Here is a 9,494-nt window from a genome sequence, read left to right as displayed (position 1 = left end):
GATTTGTTTGGTTTGGTATCATGATTATTTATTGTATTTTCCCTTGAAATACAAAAAGAAAGGACAAACTTATTACATTTTGTTATCTGTATGTTAACAAGTATTTATTGATCTCCTACTGTGTACAAGGCTTTATTCTCGGCACTCTGGAAAGAAATAAAAATCAATCAGATAAATATTGTGATCCCAAGGTACTTTCAGCCCAATCAGGAAGCCAAGTTATGAGCCAGGCATTCAACTAGGTGCTGGGAATGCCGAGGTGAACATATAAAGTTCCTGACTCTGTGCTATTCCACATAATTAAGACAGTACAGAAATCAGAGAAGGCCTTGTGGAAAATGTATTCTTGATGATAGAGTCTTAAAACACATAGAGTTAACTAGACAAAACTGAGTGGGGTGGAAGGTGTTTTTTAGGGAGAGGAAACAGCTAATATATATAGAGGTTGTGGGATGGAGAAGACTCAGTGTCAAATCTTTGCAGATCTAGAATCCGGACCCTCCCTGGCTTTCAGTTGTCTCAAGATAACTTTTCTGCTTGGTTGGCTCATTTCAGTAACCAAACAAGGTCCTCACAGTTCCTTTTAGTTAAAATTCCAATCCAACCCATTACCTCACAGGAAATATTCACTATGCTCTCTTTATCACACACACACACACACGAAAGGCAGCGCCAAGTTCTCCTAATGGCTGACAGCCTCCCAGCCCATCCAACGGGGCCACGTCCCTTCTCTGAGCCTGAGGAAGGGATGATTTGGGGTGAGTTCTGTGTCAAGTGTGGCAACCTGCTGTGCTGCCTATTCCAGCTTACTTTATTCAAGACTCTTTAAAAAAAAATCACTATTTTAAAAGTTAAATGAAATTAAATTATTTTGGGGCATGTTGGGTCTTTGCTGCTGTTCGGGCTTTTCTCTAGTTGCATTGAGGGTGGGCTACTCTCTGGTTCTAGTGCACAGGCTTCCCATTGCGACGACTCCTTTCGCTGCAAAGCGCAGACTCTGGGGCATGCAGGCTTCAGTGGTTCCGGCTCCTGGGCCCTTCAGGACAGCCTCAATAGCTGTGGTGCACAGGCTGAGTGCTCTGGGGCACGTGGGATCTTGCCGGATCAGGGATCAAGCCTGTGTCTCCTGCATTGGCAGGCAGATTCTTTACCACTGAGCCACCAGGGAAACCATATTCAAGACTCTCTCATTCATTGTCTCAGGGGTAGGGCTTGGGGTGAAATATTGAGGACACATGTGGACAGGTGGCTCAGGGGCAGTTCTTCAGCCTTCATACCATCTAACTGATCTCAATCTTTAATAAAATTGGTTTTTAGAGATTCTAGATCTCGACAAAAGCAAACAAAACAAAACTACCACCAAGCTTCTTTGCCCCTTTCCCTTTCCCAGCTTTTAGAGAATAAAGGGAAATGACCAAAATTCGTGGCCTGAGATGAAGAGGGATGCTACAATTATTAGATTCAACTCTCCAACCAGCAGAGGGAGGCCCTCTCTGGTATGAAGAACTAACACCTTTATAGCCCATGCCTGAGAGTCTCAAAACCATAGAGCTCCAAATCCTGACCCTCCCAAGGGGTCATGTGGCCTCTGTGTGAGCTTCCTCAGAGAATGAAGACCTTACATGTCTCATTGTTAGCAGCTGTCCTCCAGTGTTTCACTGAAACTCCCCTCCCTGCTCTCTCTTTCTCCATAGAATGTCTTGATTTGGGTGGGGTGTGTGTGTGTGTGTGTGTGTGTGTGTGTGTGTGTGTGTGTGTGTGTGTAGGATATGGTCAATAAATCCATGGCAGCTGGAAAATGCACTTTATAGCAGAAACAGTCTTGCTGCCTTATACAATTATATTAGAAGGTCTCAGTGCTCCTAACAGCTAATATGCATGAGTCCTTTTTCACATGCTGTTCATTTCCTGGGGCTGCTGTATCAAAGTGCCACTGACCTGAAGGCTTAAACAACAGGAAAGTATTGTCTCCCAGTTCTGGAGGCTGGAAGCCTGAGATCAAGGTGTTGGCAGGCTTGGTTTCTGAGGGCTGTGAGGCAGGATGTGTTCCCTGCCTCTGCCCTAGCTCCTGGTGGTTGCTGGCCGTCCCTGGTGGTCCTTGGCATGTAGAAGCATCACCCCAGGTCTGCCTTCCTCTTCACGTGACAGCCCCTCCTCTGTGAATGTCTGTGTCCAAGTGTCCCCTTCGTATGACACGGACCATATTAGATTAGAGTCCACCTGAGTAACTTCATTCGTGTGAACTAATTATGTCTGCAATGACTCCATCTCCAAATAGAGTCACAGTGTGAGGCAGCGGGGACTAGGGCTTCAACATGCGAATTTTGGTGGACACAATTCAACACACTAACATATGTCCATGCTTTGCATATATTTGTGATTTTATTCTCACAACACTTTTAGGGAGGTAATGTTACCCTCACCCTTTCCCTTATTGTTTCAGAAAGTTACTTGTCAGAAACCAATAAATATTAGCAGTAAGTAGAATTTCTATGATATCCTAACACTGCCATCTGGTGGTGGAAACAATTAAAGCAGCTTCTAACTTCCTAGCAAAAGTTGTTCAGTTGCTGAGTCGTGTCTGACTCTGTGACTTGCCTTACCGGAAATGTTCACTGACTTTTTTCTGTAATTGCAACAGTTCAGCCAAATAAGTATGAATTCTGCTTGATATTGCTTTGCATCAAACACAAGCCATATGAGAAAAATTAAGAATGGAATAGCACAAATTTTGAGTCCTTGATGGGCTCTAAATTTTGCTAATTAAAATACATAGCTCATTATAGAAAACTCTTGAGTGACTAGCCTGTGATAATACATATTCAAAAGCTTTGTATTTTTGGAAAAACCTATTTTGAAAAACTGGTTTCTCCTGATGCCCTTCCTCTGGTGAGTCAATCTAGACACTATTTCATTCTGCTGTTCAAACTCAGAATTCAAAAATAACTTTAGTTAGCAATTATTGAACTTCCCTGGTGATCCAGTGGTTAAGACTCTGCACTCCCAATGCAGAGGGCACAGGTTTGATCCCTGGTTGGGGAACTAAGATTTCTGCATGCCTCGTGGTGAGGCAAAAAAAAAAAAAAAAAAATTGGTAATTTCTAACCATTTACTGTCATTCAAAGGAAAAAAAGAGGCTGTAAAGAAGAATTGGCTTTGTTGCTTTTCCATCTCTGGGTGTGTTATTTCCTAGGCCTTCACTTGGTACCTCTCTCGGCAGTTTGCTCTCCACTATTATGTTATTCATTTATTATTTTATACCAGTGTGGTCTTCTGCTTATCCAATGGGTTATAATCTATCACTATAATTATTTATTATTCTGATGCTTAAATTATCCCACATTTGGCAATGCTGGCTGCTGTAAACTGGCTACTATGGCCTATGACATTGGTCCCTCATTCCTGGATACTTCTTTGCTTTCCTGAAAAAAAACTTTTTTCCCAAGCTAATCAAGTATTTTTCCTACTCTGGCCACGGAATCAGGCATTTTTTTTTCAAGGAGCCCTTTTGTAAATCAGCTATACTTCAATTTTAAAAAGGAACCCTGGTGTACTTTAGTGGAGAATGTTATTTACAATCCAGCTGGAGAATATACATATGTGTATATATACGGTACATTGGAAATCATGAAGTCACACCAGTATTTCGATCTAATACAAAAGCCCACTCCAGTTTTTCTCTTTTTGGTATCTGCAACTCTCTCCTCTTGTGGTGAGAAACGGGCCCTTCTTCCTTCGTCTGCTCATTCATTCCATCGCCTCCCTGTGTAGCCCACTGCTCACTGTCCCTGCTGCTCCACGGCACGTGGGGATGGCGTCCTACCACTCGGGCCACACCTGAGCCAGGTTTCTGCTCTGGACTGACCTCTTCCTTATCCTGCTCGGGCCTGACACTCCGATCTAAGCCACCAAGTCTCCCCATGTCCCCGGACATGGATGCTACCTTCCTTTGACTTACCTAATGGCTTTAGGACCGAAGTGCTCAAGAACAGGACGGGAGGGAAGAGGAGGGAGACCAGAGAGAGCTGCAGGCAACTAAAAAAAAAAAATCACATTATAGCAAATTCTGTTTCACTCACTTGTGTTCTGATGCAGCTTTGTCCCCTACTAGAATGTAAACTCCATGAGAGGAATGTGTGTCTGTCTTACTTACCATTTTATGCCTAGCACTTAGCATATATCCTGACACAAAGTAGGTATGTGAAAGCATTCTGAATAGAGGAATGAATGAATACCATGAAAAAATAAAGAACTTTATAGTTACCAGGCTGGAAAATGTACATAATTACCAACCAACTTGTCTAAGCCTTAGCCTGACATCTGGCTGTGTGTCATGTCTGGCACTGTGTGTGGCAGGCATGTAGTAGGTATTCAAGAAATTATTTAAAAAGTAAAAACAAGTTTTTTGGTTGCACTGTGTCTTCACTGCTGTGCTGAGGCTTTCTCTGGTTGCGGCAGCGAGGGTTACTCTTCATTGCCCTGCACGGGCTTCTCATTGTGGCGGCTTCTCTTGTTGTGGAGCACGGCCTCTAGAAGCACGGGCTTCAGTAGTTGTGTCGTGTGGGCTCAACAGATGTGGCTCACAGGCTTAATTGTTCGGTGGCATGTGGGATCTTGCCGGACCAGGGATCCAACCTGTGTCTCCTGCATTGGCAGGTGGATTCTTATCCATTGTACCACCAGGGAAGCCCAGGAAATTATTTTAAAATGGACAGACCCAAGGAATTATCTGAGACATTCATTCCATCCATTGTGTGTCACAGTGAAGAAATAGCTGGGAACTACAGCTTGAAATGATGAAACAGATTAACTAAAATTTTAAACAATACCAGGATGAGTAAGCTCAATGTTCAATTTTTTTCAAAAGACTTTTTAAGGGACTTCTCAGATGCCACAGTGGTAAAGAATCCTCTTGCCAATGCAGGAGATGTCAGAGACTTGGGTATGATCCCTGGGTTGGGAAGATCCCCTGGAGAAGGAAATGGCAACCTGCTCCAGTATTCTTATTTGGAAAATTCCATGGAGAGAGGACCCTGGTAGGCTATAGTCTATGGGGTCACAAAGAGTCAAACACTACTGAGCATGCAACCATGCAAGATTAAAAAAATATATTTATTTGACTGTATTGAGTATTTCAAATCCTAAAATGTGATGCTGTTAAAATGCTGCACTCAATATGCCAGCAAATTTGGAAAACTCAGCAGTGGCCACAGGACTGGAAAAGGTCAGTTTACATTCCAATCCCTAAGAAAGGCAATCCCAAAGAATGTTCAAACTGCCACACAATTGTACTCGTCTCACACGCTAGCAAAGTAATGCTCAAAATTCTCCAAACTAGGTTTTAACAGCATGTGAATCGAGAACATCCAGATGTTCAAACTGGGTTAGAAAAGGAAGAGGAACCAGAGATCAAATTGCCAACATCCACTGGATCATAGGAAAAGCAAGAGAATTCCAGAAAAACATCTACTTCTGCTCATTGACTATGCTAAAGCCTTTGACTGTGTGGATCACAACAAACTGTGGAAAATTCTTCTAGGGATGGGAATACCAGACCACCTTATCTGCTTCCTGAGAAACCTGTATGCAGGACAAGAAGCAACAGTTAGAACTGGACATGGAACAACAGACTGGTTCTAAATTGGGAAAAGAGTATGTCAAGGCTGTATATTGTCACCCTGCTTATTTAAGTTCTATGCAGAGTACATCATGCAAAATGTCAGGCTGAATGAAGCACAAACTGAAATCAAGATTCCTAGGAGAAATATCAATAACCTCAGGTATGCAGATGACACTACTCTTATGGCAGAAAGTGAAGAGGAACTAAAGAGCCTATTGATGAAAGTGAAAGAGGAGAGTGAGAAAGATGACCTAAAACTCAACATTCAAAAAACGAAGATCATGGCATCCAGTCCCATCACTTCGTGGCAAATAGAAGGGGAAACAATGGAAACAGTGACAGACTTTATTTTCTTGGGCTCCAAAATCCCTGCAGATAGTGACTGCAGCCATGAAATGAAAAGACACATACATGCTCCTTGGAAGAAAGGCTATGACAAACCAGGACAGCATATTAAAAAGCAGATACATAACTTTACCGACCAAGGTCCTTCTAGTCAAAGCTGTGGTTTTTCCAGTAGTCATGTATGGATGTGAGAGTTGGACTATAAAGAAAGCTGAGCACTGAAGAATTGATGCTTTTGAACTGTGGAGTTGAAGACTCTTGAGAGTCCCTTGGACTGCAAGGAGATCAAACCAGTCAATCGTAAAGGAAGTCAGTCCTGAATATTCCTTGGAAGGACTGATGCTGAAGCTGAAACTCCGGCACTTTGGCCACGTGATGTGAAAAACTGACTCATTGGAAAAGACCCTGATGCTGGGAAAGATTGAAGGCGGAAGAAGAGGACGACAGAGGATGAGATGGTTGGATGGGATCACCGACTCAACGGACATGAAATTGAGCAAGCTCTGGGAGTTGGTGATGGACAGGGAAGCCTGGTGTGCTGCAGTCCACTGGGTCTCAAAGAGTTGGACAATGACTGAACTGAACTGAAGCAGGTATTAGCTGTGGGACACATGGGACTTTTAGTTGTGGCATGTGGGATCATTTTCTTTAGTTGCAGCATGCAAACTCTTAGTTGCAGCATGTGGGATCTAGTTCCCTGACCAGGGCTCAAACCCAGGCCCCTGCATTGGGAGCATGGAGTCTTTACCACTGGATCACCAGGTAAGTTTCTCAATGTTTAATTTGAACATAAGACAACATTTAGCAAGACCTTGTTAAATTTTCGTGTGTGCTCAGTCATTCAATAGTGTTTGGCGCTTTGCAACCCCATGCTAGGCTCCTCTGTCTATGGAATTTTCCAGGCAAGAATACAGAGGTGGGTTGCCATTTCCTCCTCCAGGGGATCTTCCTGACCCAGGGATTGAACCTGTGTCTCTTGTGTCTCCTGCACTGGCAGGATTCTTTACCACTGCACCTCCTGGGAAGCCCGCTTTATCAAGGAGGCAAAAACATAAAAACAGGTACAAACTTTATTATCAGGGACATGGCATAATATGTAGTAGAGCACATGCTTGTGTGCTTAGATGCTAAGTCATATCTGATTCTTTGTGACCCCACGGACTGTAGCACACCAGGCTTCCCTGTCCTTCACTACCTCTAGGAGTTTGCTCAAACTCATGTCCATTGAGTTGGTGATGCTATCTAATCATCTCATTCTCGGCCACCCTATTCTCCTTTTGCCTTCAAACTTTCCCAGCATCAGGGTCCTTTCCAATGAGTCGGCTCTTTGCATCAGATGGCTGAAGTAGTGGAGCTTCATCTTCAGCAACAGTCTTTCCAATGAATATTCAGGGTTGATTTCCTTTAGGATTGACTAGTTTGATCTTCTTGCTGTCCAAAGGACTCTCAAGAGTCTTCTCCAGCACCACAGTTCAAAAGCATCAATTCTTCAGCACTCAGCTTTCCTTCTGGTCCAGCTCTCACATTTGTACATGACTCCTGAAAAACCATAGCTTTGACAATGTGGACCTTTGTTGGCAAAGTGATATCTTGTCTCTGCTTTTTCCTTCCAAGGAGCAAGTGTCTTTGAATTTCATGGCTGCAGTCACTGTCTGCAGTGATTTGGGAACCCAAGAAAATAAAATCTGTCACTGCTTCTGCTTTTTCACCTTCTATTTGCCATGAAGTCATAGGACCAGATGCCATGATCTTTGTTTTTTGAATGTTGAGTTTCAGTCTCACTTTTTCATTCTCCTCTTTCACCCTCATCAAGAGGCTCTTTAGTTCCTCTTCACTTTCTGCCATTAAAGCAGTATCATCTGCGTATCTGAGGTTGTTGATATTTCTTCTGGCAATCTTGATACCAACTTGTGATTCATTCAGCCTGGAATTTTGCATGATGTACTCTGCATATAAGTTAGACAAGCAGGGTGACAATATACAGCCTTATCATACTTGTTTCCCAATTTTGGACCAGTCTAACTGTTGCTTCTTGACCTGCATACAGGTTTCTCAGGAGGCAGGTACAGTGGTCTGGTACTCCCACACTGGCTGTGTATAAACACAGAATAAGAGATCTGGGGGTCCCAATAGAGATAAGACACTAATGAAGAAGGGAAGATGCAGAGGGTTATCTCTGATTATAACCTTAAGATTGAATCCTCATTTTAAATTTTAGTGACATGTGTGTGTATGTACGCACGTGTACATGCTCAGTTGTGTTGGGCTCTTTGCGACCCCATGGACTGTAGCCCATCAGGCTCCTCTGTCCATGGGATTCCCCAGGCAAGAATACTGAATTGGGTGGCCATTTCCTTCTCCAGGGGATCTTCCAGACACAGGGATCAAACCAGTGTCTCTGGCATCTCCTGCATTGGCAGGCAGATTCTTCACAACTAGTGCCACCAAATAAGTTGTTATTTCACCAGCTTCTGTTTACTCGTCCCTATGCTTCCATCTTCCCAGGTAGTGGGAGTGCTTTCCAAACTAAAATAACTCCGTTATCTTCCCCCAACACCAAGGTGGAGTGTGAAAACCACGTCCTCCAAACTTTCAAGCTGAAATATTTAGATGGATTGTACTTCACTCTGAAAGATGAACTGTTCATCCATCCAAGAAGTACTGAGGATTTACTCTGCTCACGGCACTGCCTTGGGTGCAGAAAGCACAAGTCTGGCTGGGTGGATTGGACCCCAACCTTCATGGAGCTTGCAGTCTAGTAGGGATCAGAAGACAGGGGGACAGGTTTGGATAAAGAGACACAGCACAGAGCCAGGAAGTTTGATGCAAAATAGGAACTTTGATGTTTTGGACAATGGATCAGTCCTTCAGACCATATGGTCACTCTTTCTTTTTTTTTTTTAACTTTTTACTTTACATTGGAGTAGAGCTGGTTAAAAATGTTATGATAGGGTCACTCTTTTTACTTGAAATAGTGTTAACTGCACCAAACACACATCCCTGAAGCAGGCATGAATGATATTTTGTTATCCACCCTGCTCTCTGCCTTGGTAAGTCAGGCAAATTGGCCATGATTAAAATCCACTACATTCAATACCACTCTGACCCAGACGAATTTACTCTGTCTAGTTTGGGGTTCCATGTGTTAAGCAAAGTTACAAACCATTCAGAAACAAGATATATGAGGAATGGTAAAAATAATAAAATCATTGAGCTGATGGTAGGATGTTGCTGGTGTTTTAAATAATGGCCTTCAGAATTTCACATGGTAAATGACTGGTGTTAGGCCGCATTTCTCTGCATTTGAGTCTTAAAGTGTTTGAGATAGCTCCCCCAAACAAAAAAAGGTAAAATCATTAGCATTATTTCTAATATTATGTTGAGGCTGCAGTGAGACAAACACACAAACAGAACAGTGTGCAATACCAGGATTGGGAACACAGTTAAGCGGAGAAGCCTAGATTCAAACTTCATGTTTAGTTTCTAAATTGTTTCCAAGTTACATTTTGCCAAGTTTGGATGTCAGGAG

This window comes from Dama dama, chromosome 1, assembly GCF_033118175.1.
Source record: "Dama dama isolate Ldn47 chromosome 1, ASM3311817v1, whole genome shotgun sequence".
Taxonomy (NCBI): domain Eukaryota; kingdom Metazoa; phylum Chordata; class Mammalia; order Artiodactyla; family Cervidae; genus Dama; species Dama dama.
The sequence above is the reverse complement of the archived record's forward strand: the minus strand, read 5'-3'. Positions refer to the sequence as shown.